Source organism: Panthera leo, chromosome D4 (assembly GCF_018350215.1).
Source record: "Panthera leo isolate Ple1 chromosome D4, P.leo_Ple1_pat1.1, whole genome shotgun sequence".
Lineage (NCBI taxonomy): Eukaryota > Metazoa > Chordata > Mammalia > Carnivora > Felidae > Panthera > Panthera leo.
Window position 1 is genome coordinate 70,237,928 of NC_056691.1, and position 22,430 is coordinate 70,260,357.

Below are 22,430 nucleotides of genomic sequence, written 5' to 3' on the forward strand. Positions count from 1 at the left end.
CCCAATTATACAACACACATACTCACAACTCCAAGAAAGTCTCAAAAAGTAATGTCTTTATTGGAGTCATATGAAAATTAGCCAAAGGAAATATTTATACCTCACAAAATCTCACTTATTATAGCAGCTACTCTAAAACTCTTGACTGTCTCTCAATTCTTTTTGCCGGCTCACCTCCCCATAATTCTCTGACATATTCTATTTTCCCTGCGGTAGTAGATAGTGCTTAATTATGCCAGCAATTAATCTACTGCATTCCCCAGACCCCCAGCTCTTCAATTCTGTAGCTCTACCTGTCATCCAGGGGCCTGGTACTTGCAGCACATTAGCCTTCTTCCCGAGAAGGCAGGAGTAATAGATGTTTGTTTTTGTTTGGGGAACTCCCCCAGCTTATGAGTTTGCTCCCCTCTATAGAAGCCAGATTCTTGCTATTCCAGCCTGTCTTGCAGTCAGAGCACAGACATGTGACCTGGCTGAATCACAGTGAGCTGTCCTTGCCTACAGTAGCCAATCTGGTGATGGTAGCAGCAGACCCATCCAGTGTCTGTAAGTGGCCATGGCAGGGGTCCATGTGGTGGCATCCAGTGCCCGGCATCTGTAGCGTCAGCGGGGCAGGCTGCTTTAGTGAGTCCAGCAGTGGGGCTGTGGTGTCTCCTCCAGACCAGCTCTGTAGTGTGACCATGCCTTGGCTCTGGCCATAGAGTCTCCAAGCCTGGTTTTCTGGCCTTCCAGGGACTCTGTCAATGACCTAATATCCTTTAATAAATCCCTTTTCTGCTTAAATTAGCATTATTTGCAACTAAGAATCCTGATTCATACATATTTATTTTTGGTGCTGCCACATATACATGCTATGGAGGGGTTTGATTTCAACGTTCATTATTCCACACCTTAGGTACCCACCCCCCCACCCCCCCCTACCACAAGCAAGCTTATAGGTTAAGTCAAGTGAGGTTTGGGGCAGCTTTATTCCTCTAGAGCTGTCTAGTCCAATGTGGTAGCTACCAGGCATATGTGGCTAGTTAAATTTAATTAAAAGTAAATAAAATAAAAAATTCCACTCCTCAGTAACACTAGCCACGTCCCAAGTGTTTGATAGCCACGTGTGGCTATTAGGTACTGTACTGAGCAGTGAGATTTAGAGCCTTTCCATCATCACAGGCAGTTTCTTATTGGACAGCACAATCTAGAAGTCTCTTGAGATTTCACCCGCCCACCTCACTGAACCATCGCAGAGAGTAAAAGACTACTTTGGAGTGTATTCATCGCAGCCTAGACATTTTATGTTAACGGATGAGTAATCTTGCTAACCATACAGGGTATGTTTTATTTGCAATGTTTAAGTTGTTCTTGCTTGCTTGCTCTGTGCCTTCCAACCTCCCTTTTTCCTCTCCCTTTCTTTGCCAAACCCATGCTGGTGAACATGTTCAAGTTATTTGGGCATATGCTGTAAGTCTCCTATGAAAGTATTTGCCCTGTCAACTTCACAGGGTTGCTATGAGCATAAGAATATAATTCAGTAGGAGATTTCATGTTTATGACTGATCTGGAATGAGCCCTGAGATGAGATGATTCCTACAGTTTTAATCATTTGACTCTGAGCAAATCACTCAACTTTTCCCAGATTCCAGTTTCCTCACCAGTCAACTGAAGAAGTTGATTGAGATCATTTTTAAGGTTTCTTCCATTACCAACATTAAAAAATTCTATGATCCCATATGTAATCCCAGAGACTTTATTTATTGTCTCTTCAAGGGAGCTGAGAATAGAGTTCTGGGGCTGGTGGACAGTGGTCAGGGAGGTAGAGCTGATAATCTAGAATGAGTCTTTATTCAAGATTTGAGCAACAGGCTTGAACCATAACCTCTTTTTCAAATGGTTGTATTTGTACTGCTCTGTAGTTAATGTTTAAGCATTCAGAAGCAACTTGCAAATAAGTGAAGTTTGAAAGGTACACTTTCCCTTTGAGTGGATCAGCTTTATGGTTGTCAACTCATTCCTTGATGTGGGAACACGGTCTACCCCAAAGCACTATGTATTCTTTTAAAAAAATTCAAGCACATATTTCAAAGTTACCCCTTTAGGTCAGCCACCTGGTCCATCCCAGCCAAAGACTACGTGAGCCCCTGTAAAGGGTTTTCTATCCGGGAATTCAAATGCACAGAGTATCAACCTGTCTCTGTTGAGTCTCTTGCTCCCACAGCCTTTATTACCAGATTAAAATGTTAGGCGAAAGCTTCTTGAGAAGCAAGGGTATTATTCTAAGTGAGAGAGTATTAAGCTCTTGTGGATTTGGTAGTTTATAGTATCTTTAGAACTCTCTAACAGGAAAAATGGATGTTCTTCATTGTTAATAGGGAGCTGTGTTTTGATAACAACATTCATTGTCATACCATTCATTAAGCAATTTCTTTGTGTGAAATACTTTATTGACATCCCCATTTTACAAATATGGACACAGGCACAGAGAGGTTTAGTGACTTGTCTTGCCTTATAGTTCATCGTTCATCAATCGCTTTCAGAGGATTTGAAACTTACAGCTGTCACAACCATCTTGCTACCACATGCAGATGGAAAATGATCACAGCCTACAGAAGGAAGAGGTGGAAGAAGCTGAGAACAGTCTTGTCCCAAAGGCAGCAATTGAGCCCTAAAGTCACTTGTGCCCAAGGCAAGTCTACCTCTATGCTTTGAAGTGTTGAGGGGTCAAAGTTTTCGGGTCAGTTTTTCTTTCGCTTGTACCTTCAAGAATCCTACTTGATAGAGACTTGTTTTAATTAATGTTACCAATGCAAAGATATATACTCTTATTCAAGGGGTAAGTTTTAACTCAAGAATATACAGAAAAATAATTCAACGATCTTTTCCTGGTAAGGTGAAGACCTCTAAGAGCTGGCTGAATGTAGTGACTCACGGGTTAGGCCCATCCCCCTTTCCTCATTCTGAAACCTAAGCCCTAGACTGTAGTGGAGAAATAATTTAATGTGGCATTTTGCTGAAATATCCTGTAGATATTTTAGGTATTTGCACAGGGAATTTTTTGACCTTTGAATAATATATGTGCCCAGAAAGGTCTTGGGATATTTCAACATGTTGAACTGAGATAGGCCTAAAGGGGTTTATTTTGGTCTCTGTTGGCTGCTTCTTTTTTTTTTTTAAATCCTGTTGGAATTTTTTAGTTTCTATGAGGACGCTTTCAAGATTTTTTTTTTTTTACTGCAATATATTTCATGCTATTGGATTGTCCTTGTATCAAAGGTGACAGGCATCCAGTTGATAAACGTTCCAGAAGGAGGCTCCATTAATGCTCTAGGCACATTACTGCTGACCTGAGGTGGCCACCTGGACCCCCAGCAGGCACCTCCAACTTAATGTGTCCCAGAGTAGGTGCTGGGTACTTCGAATGGACACATACCTTTCTGACATTTCAAACTGGGGCTTAATTCTTTGAAAACGTTAAGTACAGGTGATCACCAGCATGAACAGGCCAGTATAGCTACAGGCGTCAGGAAGACTGGATCTCCTCCACAGCTGGTTTTTGATTGAGGAGATGAATATGATCAAATCTACTGCATCAGCCCTTTACCAGAGGAGACAGAAAGTGATTCTGTTCTTAGGGCCATACGATAGACCTCAGCTTAAACTGGGGTCAGTTAAAGGTGCCTGCATTTTGGCTATTCTGCCAAAAACATGAGGAGACAGTTTCACTCAGAATGCAAGGTAGTCCTCTGGGGCTAGAGCTTGGGTGTCTTTGGAGGACCTGTTAACCTTTCTGTGCAATTGAGGTACCAGAAAATACATTTCTGCACCTAAGCACCTTTTGTTTCCTAAAAAGGGGAACTTTATGGTGGAAGTTTATGGGGAAGAATGCTATGATTTTGTCTTAAGGTTATATTAAGCCTGATTTTCTTCCAAACTAATGAAAATGCATGAATTCCCCGTCTTGCTCACTGCTGAGTTCCTAGAGTCTATCAGTGTTTGCATACAGCAGGCATCCAAAAATTAGCTCTTGAATGAAGAAATACACTAAAGTGGTGAACAAATGCCTCGAAGAGGCAAAAACCACCTTGCTGAGGAGATTTTGGAGCTGAGTAGCAAAGAATGACTGGGGGCTCTTAGCGAAAGATGGGAGAAGGGATGGGGGAAAGGAATTACAATCAAAGGGAACAGCCTGCACAAAGGATTGGAGGTATAGATGTCAAGCACCTAATAATTCGTAGCAGGAATCCATGAGTAAAATCTTGCATAAGGTAATAAATGACAGACTTTCATAAAGTGCAAATAAAATCCCAATTCATAAATGTCCTGCTGTGGACATTGGCCAGAAGTTGGACTTGAGATACAACATACGCATTATATTAGGCCAATTACCTTTGTGAGGTGATGAACCATTTCTAGAAGTTGGCAGGTTCCTCCCTGCTGGTTTTATAAGGCTATTGCATAATGTCGACCTATTCTAGAATGTTGCCTGGGGCTGCATCACCAGGAGTACTCGTGAATCAAAGACTGGTCAGGAAAATACACTAACCTTCTGTGTTTGATAAAGTGGGAAATTCTTCTACAGTTGGTCTTTGGCAAACTGCCATGTTTTTGTCAATAGCGTACTCCTGAGAGTACGAATTTGGCTTAAGAAATCTAAGACAATTTTTAGTAATTATATCTTTATTTTTTATTTTTTTAAACAATGATAATTTTTCTTTTCTTTAAAAAATTTTTAAAATGTTTAGTTTTGAGAGAGAGATAAAGAGACAGAATGTGAGTGGGGAGTGGCAAAGACAGAGGGAGACACAGATTCTGAGGCAGGCTCCAGGCTCTAAGCTGTCAGTGTCGGGGCTCAAACTCAGGAATGGTGAGATCATGACCTGAGCTAACGTCAGATGCTTAACTGACTGAGCCACCCAGGCATCCCAGAAATCATTATATCTTTAAACACAATCATTGCCTTTTCAGAGAGTTTGTAGATACATACAGAGTCCTTTAGGAACAATAATCACCCTTTTCTATCCTCATTGGATGCTTCACAAAAGAAAATGGGGGACTCATTCATTTCCAAAGATCAGGCCACTGGGCTCACTAGATTATACACCCTACCTATGTAAGGGTGGGGAGGTCGGTGATCTTTCTAACCACCACATACCTTAAATAGTACTCATTTACCCAGGGGGAGGAAGAAGTGTAACATTCTGTATGCAAACCATCTGGTACAGATTTAGATCGCTGTCCCGAGATGCTTGCCTATGATTTCCTATTAGGGACCATCGAATGCTAACCAACCTTTCTGGAATGTGGATTTTTATTAGGTACTGCAGATGATAACCAACCACACCCAGAGTGTATATTAAAGTTAACTTATATACATGTATACATACAGACACACACTGTCTATGCTGAATTATTTTAAAGTAATTATAGAGGAATTGGTGTATTAATTCCTGATTTTTTTCCCCTAATGGTCTCATCTGTGCCTCTACTGCTAATGAATAATGGAGTTAATAAGGATGCGTCAATGAACCAGCTTATATTGGACGTTTCCTCTCATTTCTGTGTCAAATAATGTTCTCAAACATCTTGGAGTAGCTTAGTTTTTAGCAAATCTAACCTTTATCCTTTCCTTCCCATTTTCTGCCTCTCTTAAAAATAAAGAAAAAAAAGGATTCATGGCCCTAATACAAGTACTTTTGTTGTATTCAGTAGAAAGAATGGTGGACTGAATTTTTAAATTAAAGTGAAATTATAAATTAGGAAATTCTTACCTTTGCATTATTGGACTGCCTAATTATCCTTTATCATGGTGGACCTCAGGTGCAAGTTATGTTACATTTATTACTAATGGTAACTACATATTGGAGATTGTGAAAAATTGTTATGATACAAGGTTTAATCATGTTGTATTCTTACATGTATTCCAAAGAGAGTTAAAGTTGGAGTTAACACTTGGGGTCAGCACGTATGCACATTCACAGGTGTAATGTGCATCAGGAGAGAAGACAAAGATCTCTGTCTTGTTTTGGCCTGAGGTGTCAAGGTATAAGATGACCTTAGGTTTGATTCTTGTTCCAGCCTTAGGGCTGGATGGGGACTGAGGATGGTGCTGCAAATGATATCCTGGGCAGATGTCCAGCCAGGTCTATGATATGGGAAGCCCACTACCTTAGTGCCTTCAGCAAGAGCCATTTGGCACAAAGGACAATTAGACAGGAAAACTCCTATGAGACTAGACTTCCTCAAAGCGAGTTCAAGGTACCTGCTTCATTGTGTGTGTGGTTGGACATGATGCAAAGACCAACATACAGATCAATGGCAGTGAAAGACTTTACACGTAAGGGCAGTGAGCCTTCCATGTGTTCCCTGCTCTGTGTTTTCCCCAAAGCTCTTGGGTATATTGCTTCAGAAGACTGGGAGGGTAGGATAGTGTGATGGAAACAACACCAGCTTTGGAATCAAGCTAGGAAGCTCAGCTTGCACAGCTCAGCCCCACAATATCCTCACCAGGTCCTCACATGATCAACGTATATAATAACAGCTTTCTTCTTTTAAAATATTCTTTAATGTTTATTTATTTTTGAGAGAGACAGAGACAGAATGTGAATGGGTTGGGGCAGAGAAAGAGGGAGGCACAGAATCCAAAGCAGGCTTCAGGCTCCGAGCTGTCAGCACAGAGCCCAACGCGGGGCTCGAACTCACGAGCTGTGAGATCATGACCTGAGCTGAAGTTGGATGCTCAACCAACCGAGCCACCCAGGAGCCCCTATAATAACAGCTTTCTGACAAGGTTTGTGTGTTGATTAATGAGATACCCCTCAGGAAAAAAAATAGATTTTATTTATAATTGATTGCTATCATCTAAGAGGGGGTGGTAGATGATAGTGGTTAGAAGACATTTGTTTGCTTATTAGATTGATGGGTGACAGGATTGCAAGTTTGGAAGAGTTAGGATGTAGCTAAATGCTTTCACTAATTCCTTCAACACATGGTCATTGGGGATGTGAATGAACAGGACAGACAAAGACCCTGATTGTATGGAGTTTACCTTTTAGTTTGAGGGAGGTAGATAATAAGCAAACAATATAATAATGTTTGCAACGATGAGTGTGCTAGGGAGACTAATAAAGCCTGGGAAGGCATTCAAGAATGCCAGGAGCAGAAAGGGTAACAGGGCTGGTGGGGGGAGGTGTCCATCTAGACAGGATGCTCAGAGAAGGCTTCTCTCTGGGTCAACGGAATAAGCCATGCAAAACTCAGGGTTGAAGAGTGTTCTGGGCAGAGGTTGCTGAAGTGCAGGGACCCTCCTTCTCTCATGAGCCAGGTGTGTTTGCTGAATTTTCTAGGGAGATCAACTGACCAGGAGTGAGTAGAGTGAGGGATGCATGGTAGGAGGAGAGGGCTGGGAGGTAGGGCAGGGCCCAGATTACGTGGGGAGGCTTGGGCAAGGGGTTTGGATTTTATCCTACGTAGGGTGGGAACCTCTTGAAGGGTTTTTAAAAGAACACTCTGATTGATGCTACGTTTAGAAAGCGGGGAGGGATTTAGAAGGCAGGGAGTCTGAGGGAGCTGAGAGCCAGGAGTAGAGTGATTTAGGTGCATTCTAGAAAAGGGTTGAGGGGAAACATACCCCCTGGTATGTTTTCCCATTGGCTTGGCTAGAGAGGACCTTGGGGAGAAGAGAAATGGCCAAGGAACCTTTTGCTAGGTTATTCAGAGTGTGGCGTATGATGGAAGCTCTTACTTCCTCTCTCCTAGAGAAGTGTCAGGAAATTCTGTCCTGGTCAGCAATGCTTTAGGGTGAGTAGATCCTGCATGGTGAGTGTGAAGTACGTGTCTGACTTGATGGTAAAACAGGGTGAGAAGAGAGGCTGTGACACATGTGTCACACGCTAGCATGTACAAAGCAGAAACTCATTAAGTGTGCCTTTCTTTACCGTGGGGGAAGAGAAGGAGAAAAAATAGTTTCAAACAGAGAGGGAAGCAACCATAAGAGACTCTTAAATGTAGAGAACAAACTGAGGGTTGATGGGGAGTGGGAGAGAGGGAAAATGGGTGATGGGCATTGAGGAGGGCACTTGTTGGGATGAGCACTGGGTGTTGTATGTAAGCGACGAATCATGGGAATCTACTCCTGAAGCCAAGAGCACACTGTATGTTAGCTAACTTGACACTAAATTATATTAAAAAAAAAATAATACAAAGAACTTTCTGGAATTTAAGAAAAAAAAAGTGTGCCTTTCTTTCCTCATCCCTCATCCTTCATCCTTGCTTTGCTTTCAGTTATTGTCTGAGGTCTTTTACTCATTTGTGGAATGACATTGAACCAGCCTGAGTCCCTTTCAAGGTTGACAGTTTATAGCCCTATGATTCTTTTATCTCCCAGCGAAGAAAACTAACTATATGTAAATTTGTTCTTAATTTTAATCATAGCATTTAACACAATCATTTGGGGATCAATCTGGAAATCATCAGGGGATTCTTTTTCCTTTTTACTGCTCCCACAGATAGTGATTGTGAAACCGCATGGAGGAAAGATTTTTGCTTTTGATGCTGCAGGGAATGGAAAGTTGCTGCCATCTGCCATGTAGTCAGAATCATAATTTCTTTTGCACCACAAAAAAGAAGGCTTGTAGGAGACTAGAAGATGGTTCTGGGTAGCCCCGACGTATACATCCAATGGCGAGTGCACCATTGCATAGGGGAGACACAGCCATGTTTGAGTAGTTCGACTAAAGAACAGCTAAAACAGATTCTAGATGATTTAACCTTGACTTAACGAAAGCCCAAGGGAGAGACCATAATTACAACTTTCTTCTCTTTTTCTTGGCAGAGTCTAGAGTCCATTTTGTTTTCATTTTACTTATGGTATCCCTTCTACTCAATTATCTCCTTTTTAGATAGTGGCCTCAAATGTTTTAAGAATCTTGCAGTTCTTTATCCTTTCAGTTGTATCCTGGGGAATCAGTCTAGACTACCACAAGCAATCTATCATAACTGGCATCTTGCAGCTAGTAAAAGGAGAATAAATTGCAAATTGAATAGTTAACCTAACAGGACTGTGCTAATAGATGGCCATTAGGCACATGTGTCTATTTAAATTTAAATTAATTACAATTAAATAATATTAAAATTTAGTTATTCAGGCACACTAGACACATTTCAAGCGCTCAGTAGCCACATGTGGCTACCATGTTGATAGTATAGATTTACAGTATTTCCCTCATTGCAGGCAGTTCTGCTAGACAGCCTGGTCTAAGAATTTTCATGGCTTGGAATCAAGAGAAGAGTTCTTTGGAGTGTATAAAGAGGCAAGAGGTTCTTGTCAAACAGTTTCCATGACATTTTAATTTTATACCCTTTAGCCACTGACATCTTTAGTAATGGATATGGGTGCTGGAACCAACTAATTACCCCAGAGGAAGAAAAGTGAGGCTAAGTTTCCTACAATTTCCAATATGTTAGTGTTCCCAAGCGCTTAGGTTATTTTGCAAAGTGGCCAAGAGTACTTTCAGCAGATGGAAAGAGGACCCATCTACTGTAATCACAAGGCCCTACTGCAATGAACTCAACCATTCCCATCCCTGGAGAAATAGATGGAAACCTTCTTGACAAACACATATATATATATTGCTCTATTGATGTAGGGACCAAAACAGCTTTTCAAGTATGAGACTCTGGTGAGCCAAGCTATTTTTCAAAGAATATAGAGAAATAATAGCAATTTTCTTTTTTCAAATACTACCTTGATTAAGATGAGGTAAATGAGAACTTAACCTTGTTCTGAAAGCATAGTTGAAAGAGTATGTTCTTGTCAGCCCTCTGTGCTCTTCTCTTGACTCTGGCAAGACTTGCCCTCAGATTCTGGCTATTGCCTTGGCCACTAGATCCACAGGCCTTTCCCTGGGGTTCCTGTGTGGTTCATGCTCATCCTGCTCTCTGGCAGCTCAGACTCAAGTATAGCTTGGGCTCACCGTCATTTATGATCTCTGCAAGGAAGGAAACATTGTGCATATGTGCCCATTTGCATACTTAGCGTGGTGTCTGAGGATTGTTGGAAGCTGTTATTCTAAAGGCTTCCTTCATCTACTCAGTTTCAATTAAAGTCAGCTTCATGGGACATAATCCCAGCTCAAATAATGTCCTGCAGGGAGCCATGAGGCCTGAGTCCAAGGATTTCCATTTTTAATGCTGTAGAATTGGGCACAGAAAGGCCCAGTGAAATGCCTGTAGTTGCACAGCAAGTCAAGTATGGAATAAGCAAATGAAATTTTGAGCTGAAATTCCTGTTGCATGATTAAGAACTTTGTTCCCTTCACTCTGCTCTGCCCTTTATGAAGATGCTTTCTGTGCCCAGGGGAAAAGGGAAGATGGTGTCGATGCTGATTTTCACTTAATAGATTTTCTTTGGAATATTTATTCGTTTTATCTGAAGCACCAGTGGCAAGTTGGCCTTCATGAACCTTGTCATCATGCTGACAGTAGGAAGAAGAGAAGCAGGAGGAAGACTCATTCTTTCCCTGCCCTTCAGGATGGTAACTTGGGCTTGCCTTCTGTTTGTGTGCAATAGGCCTCAGAAGACAGGCCATCATCTCTCTGGCCGTCAGATGTTAAGGAATGGGGCCAAATGTGAAGAAGAAAGCCAAGTAGGCGTTTCTCCCACGGTGGTTATCTTTAGTCTATGGTGAGGTCATTTCCCACTGCGAGAAAGTGGCCTACTCGAGGGCCATGGGCCAAATTCACATGATTCCTGGAATCTGGCAAATCACCAATCATCCCAGCATCTAGGATCAGACTTCTTCAAGGCATAAGCAGGGTTAAAACCCCTGTGTTTTTGTCTTGCCTTTATTTATCTGTATGGAAAATGAGTCCCAGTGGTCTGGTCCTTTGAGGGGGCAGATGCTTGTAAACACATATACATTTGTGAATGCATGTATAAATACACTCTGCAAAAGGAATCTCTTTTTTTTTCTATAGTGACTGTAAACATGAGAGCAATCGATCTTTTAAATTTAAATTGAATGAGTTGATAATGTATTGGAAGACATGTTCAAACAATAGTCCAGATGTTCTAAGACTTTTATAACAGTCACCACAGCCAAACAGTAGTCCAAGCAAAATGAGTTACCTTTTCTTCAATTTTAGTGGAAGGCAGTGACACACACCCACATTCACTTCATAACTGAAAAGATTTGACTGCCTTTTTCTGAAGGCTGGAGGAAGCATCTTTCCCCTTGACCACATCTAAAATATTGGTATGAAAATGCAGCCCATGTGCAGCTGAAAGACAAGAGTTAAGTAGCCTTAAAGACTTGAAGAGCTGCCCAGTTTAGCCATATCTTTTGCATATCAAACCTAGCTATTCTAATCTTTAATATCATTGTGGGAGAACTAGAAAGCATTTGAAAATTGATTAGGAAGACAACATAGCCAAAGATTCTTTTAATCTCCCAGGAGACATGGTTTGGGAAGGTCTTTGCCCAGAAACATTCTTTCCCATCCTAAATCCTAAGAGAAACAAGAGGAAGGTTAGGGATCACTGTTCTGGACAGAAGGCATCAAAGGGGTCCTGGGAACCACCCGATCAGAATGGCTTACAGAGATGTGGTGGCAAAGACCTAAGAACCGGTGGTCAGTATGACCAACATACAGGACCAACATCCAGGGTAGCCTGAGTGGTCATCACAACTAGAAAGGAGTGATCGGTGTATCCATTTGTCCTGTGACAGCACAACTTCGACTCACTGACTCCATGACCGTGTGGTCAAGAGTGAGGTTTGGCTTGATTCTGCCAAGAAGTGTCCCTTCCTCTGCCAAGCATGCATCTGAAAAGAGGCAGAGGTGAATGAAATGTGAGAGACAGCAGCAGTGGCAGCCACTGTAAACTGAAACGAAGCTTGCCCGGAGTCCTGCCACAGACAAAAAGAAGTAAGCCAGGTACATAAGAATGAAATGTTGAAGGAAAACAGGACCGGAACTAAAAATGGGCTCTGCTAATTTTAGCTAGGTGCATTTACTGACCTCATAGTAAGAGTAATTGATGATCCAACGAGAATAATAGCTAGCTAAGTGTAATAACTAGTTAACACACACTATAATTAGTGAATTTTGGCTCGACATTATTTAGCAAAACTATAAGCAGTTTACCCATAGGGTAAAAACCCATAGGGTTCCAAAGTGTGTGCTTTCAATGAACCAAATTAAAGATCCCCATTCAAACATTATTGCTAATCTGAAAGTGGATAGTCTCCATCCAGTTTTAAGGTTTTATTCCATGTTTTCTCAAAACCTTTACAAGTTTTAGGTGTTGGAACCAAAAAAGTCTGAGAGTGGGTAGAGGGACCCCAGCTTGCCTAACATGGCGTTGGTGCCTCAGTATGGAAAATCTTGATTGTGTCTTCCAGATGGCAAGAAGCACAATCACTATATAGTTGGCCTTGAAACCAAGAGTGTTCCTGACACCAGTATTGCCAAAAACAAATTTATTAAGCACCAGCTATACGCAATAGCCTGCATTAGTCATGCATTTCTTTACATAATAATCTTATGTTTTTCTCACAGCCTACCTGAGGTAGAATTGCTATTTGCCTTTTAAAGATAAGGATACAGTGGGGTAAGTTGTCAAGTGGGATCTTCCTCCCATTTTCTTACAATTGCCCCAGAGCCTATTGTTGAGAATTTATAGTTTGGAGAAACAGCAGCTGCCACTGAGGACTTGCTGATGTGTGCACCATTTTTGAAGAAAGATCAGAAATAAAAGACATATGGCTAGGAAAAGAGGAATTAAACTGTCTTTCTTCACAGAATAATGGTTGTTTTTACAGAAAATTAAGAAATCTACAAAAAAGTAATGCAGCAAATTTAACAATGTCTCAGGGTAAAAGGTCAACATATGAGCATCCACTGTATTTCTATTATGCTATCATTGAACAATTAGAAAGCGGCATTTAGAAATGTTCCACTTATAAAAACAGAATTCCTGGAAAGCAATCTGACTGATTGATCAGCGATCTGACTGATTACCCTTAAGGGAGTCAGCTATGCAGGCAAATCAACAGAGAATAGTTGCTAGGAAAAGAAAAGTGTTCTACATTTTACCTCCAAAGAGTTAGGGCCATTCAAACAAACCTTTACACGGGCCCAGAGTGATTGACTTTCCCAAAGCCACACAACTGATAAGTCTGTGAACTGGGATATAGATTTTGGCCTCACCCACTCAAAAATTTCTTGTTCTTTTTCCCCACAATGTCCCTGTTCTCTCCATGTGTACTAGGAATGGTGGGAGACACGATATTCTCTCTATTCCGAGTGCCGAACGGTTCAAACATTCTTCCTGAACTCCTGGCACTTCCATTTGGTGTTAGGTTGGCTTTCAGAGGGCCATATTGTGATAATATTATCTCATATTCACACAATGTGTTTTACTAAGCTTTCCCATATATTTGACTCTCACAGTAACTTGTAGGTAAGGAAAGTCTGAGATGATCTGAGTTTTATAGATCGTACATAGATAGGCTCAGAGGGCTTTTGTCTCCACCAACGTCATGTTGCTTATAGGTAACAGAGCTAGAAATGGAACAAAAATCTGCTTTGAAAACATTGATTCACAAAAAGCACCAGCCTTGGCTGAAATAGACAGATTTCATTAATTCAAATAGATCGTTGACATAGACATGTCTGAGCATTGGAATATATTTAAGGAAATGCAAGTTGTTATATCTGTTTACCTATATCGATGCTCCAATAAGGGTAGAGAAAGGAGCTAGGTCTTGTGTTTTAAAGAATGTCATCAGTTGTATAAAGAAATAGCGAAACTCACTTGCAATAAACCTATTTAAAAAAATGTAGATGTCACAACTGAAGGTTTTACTCATAAAAAGTTGAACTCTTCCTTGTTTATGGGTATAGAGATCACAAAAATATCAGAGTTGGAAAGTGATTCTGGAGTCCTTCTGGTTGGACCCCGTCTTTCCTAATTGAGGGAGACAAAACTCCAAGATTTTAGCTGATTGCTTATGGTCACACCACTAATTTGTGACAGAATTGGTCCTAGAATCCAGAGCCAGACTACAGTCCAGTCCCGTGTGGGAACACACCTCAAGTGTGGGAATAGTTACCTCTGTTTTTAGCTTGTATTAAACGGTTTTAATAATAGCTTTCAGGTCTCTAGTCTTGAATGGTTGTGATTTTGAAATGCAAATGACCGCAGCTCAGAAGATCCATGTCTGACCCCGGGAGGAATGCAGAATGTGGTCATTCCCAGGGGCTTGTCCATCCCTGGAGCTTCCCACCCCAAACATCAAGGACGGTCTCAGGCATTACTTTGCTCCACTAATTCTCATCTTAAAGGACTTGTCAAGGCCCTTGAAAATATTGTGGCGTTCTTTGAAGTAGGTTGTTTATTCTTCCTGAAACACATCTGCTGTTCATCTTGTTTGTGTGTTAAAATGCAAATATTTTGGCTGGCAATTGGAAAGAGAAGTGTAATCAAAAACAAGTATACCAATCTGATATTTTTCATTAGATATACCATCACCTTCTGTTCATTCATTCATTCATTCATTCACTCACTACCTAATGGGGTGTTTACTGCATGCCAGAAACTGTTCTGGCTGCCTGGGAAATAGCAGTGAGCAAAATAACGTCCTTGCTATCACAAAACTTTTATTACAGGGGAAAGAGGCAATAAGCAAAGGCATAATTAATTTTTCATATGTCAGTTGGTGATTTCTATGATACAGAGGCAGGGTAAGGGGCTATGGGGAATGTGGTGTGAGTGGTGGTGGTAATGACTGCAGTTTTCTATAGGATGGTTTAGTGAGACTTCTCTGCTAAGGTGGCATCTGTGCAGAGACCTGATGGAGGTAGAGAAATAAGCCAGGTAGCTACCTGGGAGAAAAACTTTCCAGACAGAATCAAAAGGAAGGCCTGGTCTCTACATCAGGGGGCAACTTGGTACATTTAAGCAACAACAACAAAAAAGCCTGCCTGGCTGGAGTGGAGTGAATCAGGTGGTGAGTGATGGGTGTTGAGATCAGGGAGTTAGCAGGACCAGGTCATATAGGACCTCATGAGACAATTTAAGGGATTTTTTTCCTTTTTAAAAAAAAAGTTTAAAAAGTGGAGATATCAATTTTATATAACAAAATGTCCAGGTCTCAAGTACATGTGTGGAAGGTTTTTGGCAATTATACATACCCTGTAATCACCACTCAAAACTGGATATAGAACATCTCTGTCACCTCAGAAAGTTGCCCGTGACACTTTCCAGTCAACTCTTACCATCCTGCCCCCCCCCCCCCCCCCCCCAGCCCAGAGGCCACCAGAAGGTTCTGGTGTGTTTTCCTCAATAAGACGTTTTTGGAGTTTCCCTCAGGCAGTTGGCTATATAAGTAGTTCATTGCCAAGTAGTATTCCATTGTATACATACATCACTATTTATCCATTGTCCTGTTGATGGGCACTTAGGATGTTTCTTGTTTTTGTTTGTTTTGAGTAAAATTGCTAGGAGTAGCCTTTTTTTTTTTTAAGTACCTTCTAACCATCTTTACCCATTTCCCCTATCCTCTTCTCCCAACTCTGGCAACCATCAATGTGTTCTTTATTTCTGAGTTTGGCCGTGAATACACTTGAACAAGTCTTTTGTGAATATATGTTTTCATGTCTCTTAGGTACTTATGCAGGTGTGGAACTGCTTGGTCATAGGGTGAGATGTGTTTAACTTTATATGAAACTGTCAGTTTTCCCCAGGGATAGTTTCATTTCACACTCCTAACAATGTCTAAGAATCCTAATTGTTCTACATGCTCACCAACATTTGGTATTGTGTAGCACGTTTGTTTTGTTCTACTCCTTATTGTAGTTAAAATTTGCATGTATCCGCTCACTACTGATATTGAGCACCTATCTATTGATGACAGATCTATCTATTATTTTTTTCCTGATTTTTTAAAATACAATTTATTGTCAAATTGGCTTCCATACAACACCCAATGCTCATCCCAACAAGTGCCCTCCTCAATGCCCATCACCCATTTTCTCCTCTCCCCCATCTCCCATCCACCCTCAGTTTGTTGTCTGTATTTAAGAGTCTTATGATTTGCCTCCTCCCTCCCTCTCTGTAACTATTTTTTCCCCCTTCCCTTCTCCCATAGTCTTCTGTTAAGTTTCTCAAGATCCACATATGAGTGAAAACATATGATATCTATTACTCATACAAGTCTGAAGCTGGCCTATTTATTTTCTTAATGGTGGCTTTTCATGGGAAGAGATTTTTAATTAGACGGTATCTGATTTGTCAGTTTTTTCTTTTGTGGTTAGTACTTTTTGTGTCCTGTATTAGAGATATCTTTTCTCCTCCAAACTCGTGGAAGTATTTTCTTCTGGGAGTGTTGTGATTTGCTTCTAAGATCTGCCTTGAATTAGTGTTTGTGTATACAGTAAGTAAAATGAGGATGCGGATATCCAGTTTCCAGCATTATTTGTTCAATTGTCTCAGCAGAGGGAATTTGTTTTCATTCCAAGTGAGAAGAAAGCTGCTGGAGAGTTTGAACACTCTCTGAGGCCAATTAGCACTTTCTACCTAGCATAGTAGTCGTTTATGTGTGTAGCTTAAAACACATGCACACATGCTTTGAGAACAGGCACTGTATCTTGCTTGGATTTTCATCTCCAACCTCAGCAGCTAGCATATTGCTTCATACATCATAGTGTTCAGTGAATCAATCAATGAATTCCAACAAATGGCAAAATTACCTTTTTTTTCCCTTTAGCACATGGGTGTACTCATTTGTTTGTGCTCTATAACTATGGCCATTTCCATTTGGTTTGTTAGTCTCCGATTTATGGGGCATTTCTAGTGTGTATGCAGGATTATGTATTTCTTTGACCCATACCACATAAGCATATACTGGCCCCTTACATGGTTAACTTAGCTTCTATTTTTGTTCTTGTTTTTACTTGTCACATTTGGGTAGAGAAGATTAAAAGGCATATGTGGACAGCGGAGACATGGCATCTGGATCGCACTCTTGTTGCAACTCTCCCTACTCACTCCTAAAATGCCCAGAAAGACTCAGAAACAAGAAAGATGGCTCACCACAGCCCTGAACAGTATGATTGTCAAATAGCCTACTGCCAAAATCTAGGAGGAGTCTCCCTGAGGGAAGGGCAGAGGCAGAGGGAGTGGAGAAAGGCTTTTTATGCCTTCCTAGAATCTTCGATTTGAAGAAACCATTGGTCTATTCCAGCCAGAAAGCGAGTATCCTTTTTCTTACCTCTGAGGGGCTGCTTCCTTTTAAGGCAGCCACAAAACCGTTTCCCATTCACCCTTCTTTATGCACCCAGCCTCAACAACAACCCAAAACCAACAGATGGAAAAAATAAAAAGACCTTCCCGCCACCCCCCCCCCAAAACATGTGTAATGTGTCGTTGCATCCTGGGAAGTATAGTTCTATTAGTTCAACACTCAGATGGGTCCAAGAAGTAAGATATAGGGCAGAAGCACTCTGTATGCCAGAGTTGTAGTTTCTCATGTATACAGAGCCAACGCCTCAAAGAACCAGACAATGGGGGGTTGGAGGAGATGCTGGAAGTTGGCGGAGAACAGAGCTGCATCGGGCTCTGGCCTTTGGTAGAAGCTGCACATCCACCTGTCCTCCAGCTGTAGGAATGAGATCATCGTAGGGAGGGAGGTGGGCACTGACAATGCCAACTTCGTGCCATGGATGACTGTGGACACTAAGTCTGAAGAGAGCTCACCTTATTTAAATAATCATACTGAAAGAACACAATAATACAAAAGACTACTTGGAACCAGTGGAAAAAATTGCTGTAGACCCCAGAAAAAGAAACATGAATCTTAAAGCAGAGAATGAGACCTCTGAAAATTGTCTGTTGTAAGAACCAGAAGAAAATTTCAAAAAATGTATAGGATTCAAAATATCTTTTTGAGATTTAAGCCTTTCTTAAGGCAGGAAAGACTGTCTACCTTGTATTACGATTGTTATGATGTGCATTTCTTAATATATATTCTCGCATGCTCTGAGAGTAGGGGACATAACTTGCTTCAGAACCTAGCATGGGGCTCGGGACGTTATAGATTCTGAATGAATGAATTCCAAAAAGTGGCAAAATGTGCTTTTTGTTTCTTGTTTCGTGTATGGATATAATCATCTGTCTATGTTCTATATGGCCATTAAAAAATAGAAATAGAAAATCCCAAGGTCATAGGGATGGGGTGGAATGAAATGAAAATGAAAACGAAAAATGGGAAATAATATGACTGAAAGCTAAAATCTTTTTAAGGAATGTTTATTTATTTATTTTGAGAGAGCGAGAACGTGAACAGCGGCAGGTGGGGGTGGGGTGGGGTGGGGAATGCAGAGAGAGAGAGAGAAAGAATCCCAAGCAGGCTTCGTGCTGTCAGCACAGAGCCTGATGTGGGGCTCGATCCCACAAACTGTGAGATCATGACCTGAGCCAAAATCAAGGGTCAGAGGCTCAACCAACTGAACCACCCAGGTGCCCCATGAGAGCTAAAATCTTAAGAGCAGAATGAAAATCCTTATTAGAGGCAGCAAATAACTGAACTGAGTCAGTGGAGGACTGAACCCATTACAGAGAAAATAAATTAGAAATCTCCCTCAGAAATGCAGAGGAAAAGGAAAAAGATAGGCCACTGGCAGGAAAGATGTTGTTAGATAGGGAGGGCAGGGAAAGGAATCCCAACCTAAAAATAATAGACATTTTTGAGTTAGTAAGAATAACTGGAATAAGAATAATTATAAAGGATCTGAAAAAGCAATTGTCTGTGCTGAAACTAAGAATATGGTCATCACACTCCAGGCAAAATGAATGACCGTATTTCTGGATCACGAGGATAAAGAAAAATACCTTGCAAGTTTCTGCTGACACTGTCTAGCTTCATGGCCTGGGACAATTTTTCTGAACCTCAGTGTCTTCATCTTTAAAGGAAAAGATTGGCGGAGAGTCACTAGGTCCCTGCTATACTCGATTATCTTATGATTTCCTAAATATTTTGAGAGTCAGAGTGTCTAAAACAGTGATTGACAATTTTAACATCGCATTTGAGGAAAGTCAAGCAATTGATTTCAGTGCTTGTGAGTGCTCCCACCCTCCACCAACAAGGTGTTACTTCTCTTAACATCATTTGCTCCAATATGGTAACTGGGATTCTGGGAATATTTTTATTTAATTTTTTAATGTTTATTTTTGAGAGAGAGAGAGAGAGAGAGAGAGAGAGAGAGAGAGAGAGAGAGAGAGAATGAGCGGGGGAGGGGTAGAGAGAGAGGGAGACACAGAATCCGAAGCAGGCTCCACACCCTCTGTCAGCATAGAGCCCTACGCGGGGCTTGGACTCACAAATTGTGAGATCACGACCTGAGCCAAAGTCGGACACTTAACCGACTGAGACACCCAGGTGCCCCATGGGATTCTGGGAATATTATAAGCAGCTCGGATGTTCTCATTGGAAGATCAGGACCTCACAGTCTCCAGCTACATTCACTTCTTGCTCTAGTCCTCCCCTCCAGGAGACTCACAGGCTAAAGCACTTTCTCCCTAAGCTCCCTGTAAGGCCTGTGTGCTCTCACTCCCTATCATTTTGGGATCCCAAATGGAGCCCCTCCTCTCAGCCTAGACACCAAGTAACTTTTCTGACAGCTTATTCGGCATTTAAATCAAATCTTATCGGTGGATGCAGGTTTCCTTTTTGATCATATTCAGATCCCCGACTATTGGCTCTTAGGAGCTACCTTTCATCAAATGGCAGGACGGCAGACCCAAATCGTGTAGACCTCCACTCTCACCATTGAAAAATGGAGCTCACTGTTCAAAGTTCTCACTTCCTCTGTGACTTGACTTGGCTGGAGTGAACACTACCTCACTTCCTTCCCTCCTGATCTCTGGAACCAACTCTAGTGGACGTGTGTGCACGTGTGTACACGCGCGTGTGTGTGTCTGCAGACACGCACATACTCAGCCCAGAGAATGGACGTGAACTACACTCACGTTCTCCCCTGTCCTGCTAAATCCGCTCCAGGTTATCCAAAACGTTACTCAGCTGCCATATTTTTAGCAACAATAAAAATGAGCAGAAATCATCGATTGTATGAACAATAAACACATGTAGAAAAAAGTGGCAGATAGTAAAGGCCGCTGGGAAGTGTTTCAAAGGCGTCTTTTCTACACATGAGCCTGCAGATGTGCAGCTGCCAGAACGCCCCGGCTTCTGCATTTGATTTACACAATAGTCTGGGTTGCCCCAGTTGTGACCACGCAGCTTGGCTCTGAGCTTTATACATCCAGACCTGAGAATCCAGTTTATTTGTGTTATGACTCCATCCAAAACGTTCCAGGGAAGCCAACTCCCCTCACCCCATTAAAGGTATACTACGTCATTTTACTAGCCTGTGGAGCTTGGCATTCGGAGGTAACAATATGTGCTTTGTTCCCGCACAAGTTTGCCATGAAGTGTGCCGCGGTCTTTGCCAGGGGTGTGCTGCTCCTTCCCAAGAGGGTTCACAGCCCCTGAACACTTCAGAACTGCTTAACAGCCTGCTCGAGCCTTGCCTTTTATGGTGTTTTCCTTCTGCACCAGGGAATGACAACCACTTCGAGTGTCAGCCAGCGAGAAACAGATGACAGCAAAAAATCCACTCTGCTCTTCGCTCCAGGATGTCCTATCTGCCTTGAACTACTGGTCTTTGAACCCACTTTCTGATAATGAATTTGGGAATGCCAGGGGGTCTGGGGGGAAATAGGAGTCCCTTAGAACAGCTAGCCAGATGATTCTATTTTAGAAAGCACAGAAGAATGTCTCGTCCCCACCTTGGTAAGTTAGTTAATAGGTACAGGGCACAAGAAGCCCCCAAACAAATGGAAGCAATGGAACAAAACGGAAGCTACAAAGTAGGTGTTTGATCACATATGCTAATATTTAGTAACTCAGAAATAGGCTTCCTTATTAATTTTTATTCATTATTAATTGATAGCTATTAGAACCATATCACAGGGCCCTCGTACTCATAGACTCATCTAGTGTGCTAGCCCAGTGAAAAGAAGCACCAGCAATATTCCCTGGAGGTTGAAGGGAGGACGGTGGAGATCTGGTGCAGGCACTGTTGTGTTTTGGATCTAGTATCTCACTTAATCATCACAGCAACCCTATGAGGTAGTGTTGCTATTTTCCTCATTTTGCAGATGAGGAAACCAGGGCACAGACAGGTTAAGAAACTTGCCCAAAGTCAAAATTCAGTTGGATTGGAGCATATTTACAAAGTGGGGGAAAATCACCCCAGAGACATAACCTACCACCATATTGTGGAGGGCTTTGAATGCGGATGTGGATACACCAATAATAATAATTATTATTATTACTACTACTACCACAAGCCAATATTCTCATGGTTTTTTGGTGTTTATGGCATCCGGACTAAATATGTAATAGTCTAGGTCTAGCAGGTCCCTAAAAAGGGCACCAGCTGACAAATTCACCAGCCTCAGTTCTTTTTGCCCTTGTCTTACAAGTGGTTCATGTTAAGCCACCACACTAGTTTTCAGTTAGTCTCTGGTTTTGGATCTTTCATTAAAAATGCCTTGGGTACAGAGCCTACTTTATATATATGTCTATATATGCACACACTTAATATATATACATACATAGATATACACACAAATACATACGTGTGTGTGTGTGTGTGTGTGTGTGTGTGTGTGTGTGTGTGTATGCATGTATAATTGCACTAAATGTTGCCTATCTGGTAGGTGTCAACAAATAGTGAATCAGGAAGTAAGATTCTTCCCATTTCTAAAATGTTAAGGACTCCATAATTTTAAAGACCATGAAATGGATCCAGCAGAAGTTGTTCTTCTGACCAATTTCATTAAACTATTTACCAGCTCAAACTGCTTTTTATGCTGTTTGGAAGGCCATCTTCTTAATTACGTAATTTATTCTAGGGCACTTATTTGGCTAATCACTTGGAATGGAGTAGGTTTTTTCACTGTAAAGGAATGACCAAGCACATGAAGGAGAAAGAATATGAACCATGGCAAATGTGCCCAGCCTCTGTACTCCTTCCCCTTGGACTTGGTGAGTTGGGCTGCCCCTCTGCCCCAGGGGCATGTCACCTGCCCAGGTCCTTATTCCCAGGAGGGCATTAGAATCTGTAGGTAACCATGTACTATTGGCAGAGGAGTAAGAAAAATTTGAGTAAGGGAGTCTAAAAAGTGGCAATCCCAGTTTACCTTTGGTCTTTTCTAGACCTTAATCAAATAATGCGTGGTCTTTAGTCCATTGTATTAGAAACAGAGTCATGATGTTTCATAAGTTAGATGATTGATTTCATCTACCATCACATGTCATGTTCTGTCATGACTACAGTTACACGTTTATGTTCTGGACTTGGGAGTTACAGTTTGATGT

The 22,430-nt window shown here is 41.5% G+C and overlaps 1 protein-coding gene across 6 annotated transcripts in view; it reads left to right on the top strand.

Moving 5' to 3' along the window:
* Window positions 1–22,430, top strand: part of PALM2AKAP2 (PALM2 and AKAP2 fusion) — a 505,626-nt gene that overhangs the window by 130,349 nt on the left and 352,847 nt on the right. Inside the window, exon 2 of one of the 6 annotated variants that reach the window (XM_042914172.1) lies at window positions 2,498–2,671. The exons of the other annotated variants lie outside the window; for them this stretch is intronic. The gene's annotated coding sequence lies outside the window, so the exon portion shown is untranslated. The remainder of the gene's footprint in view (window positions 1–2,497; window positions 2,672–22,430) is intronic. 6 annotated transcript variants of the gene reach the window in all.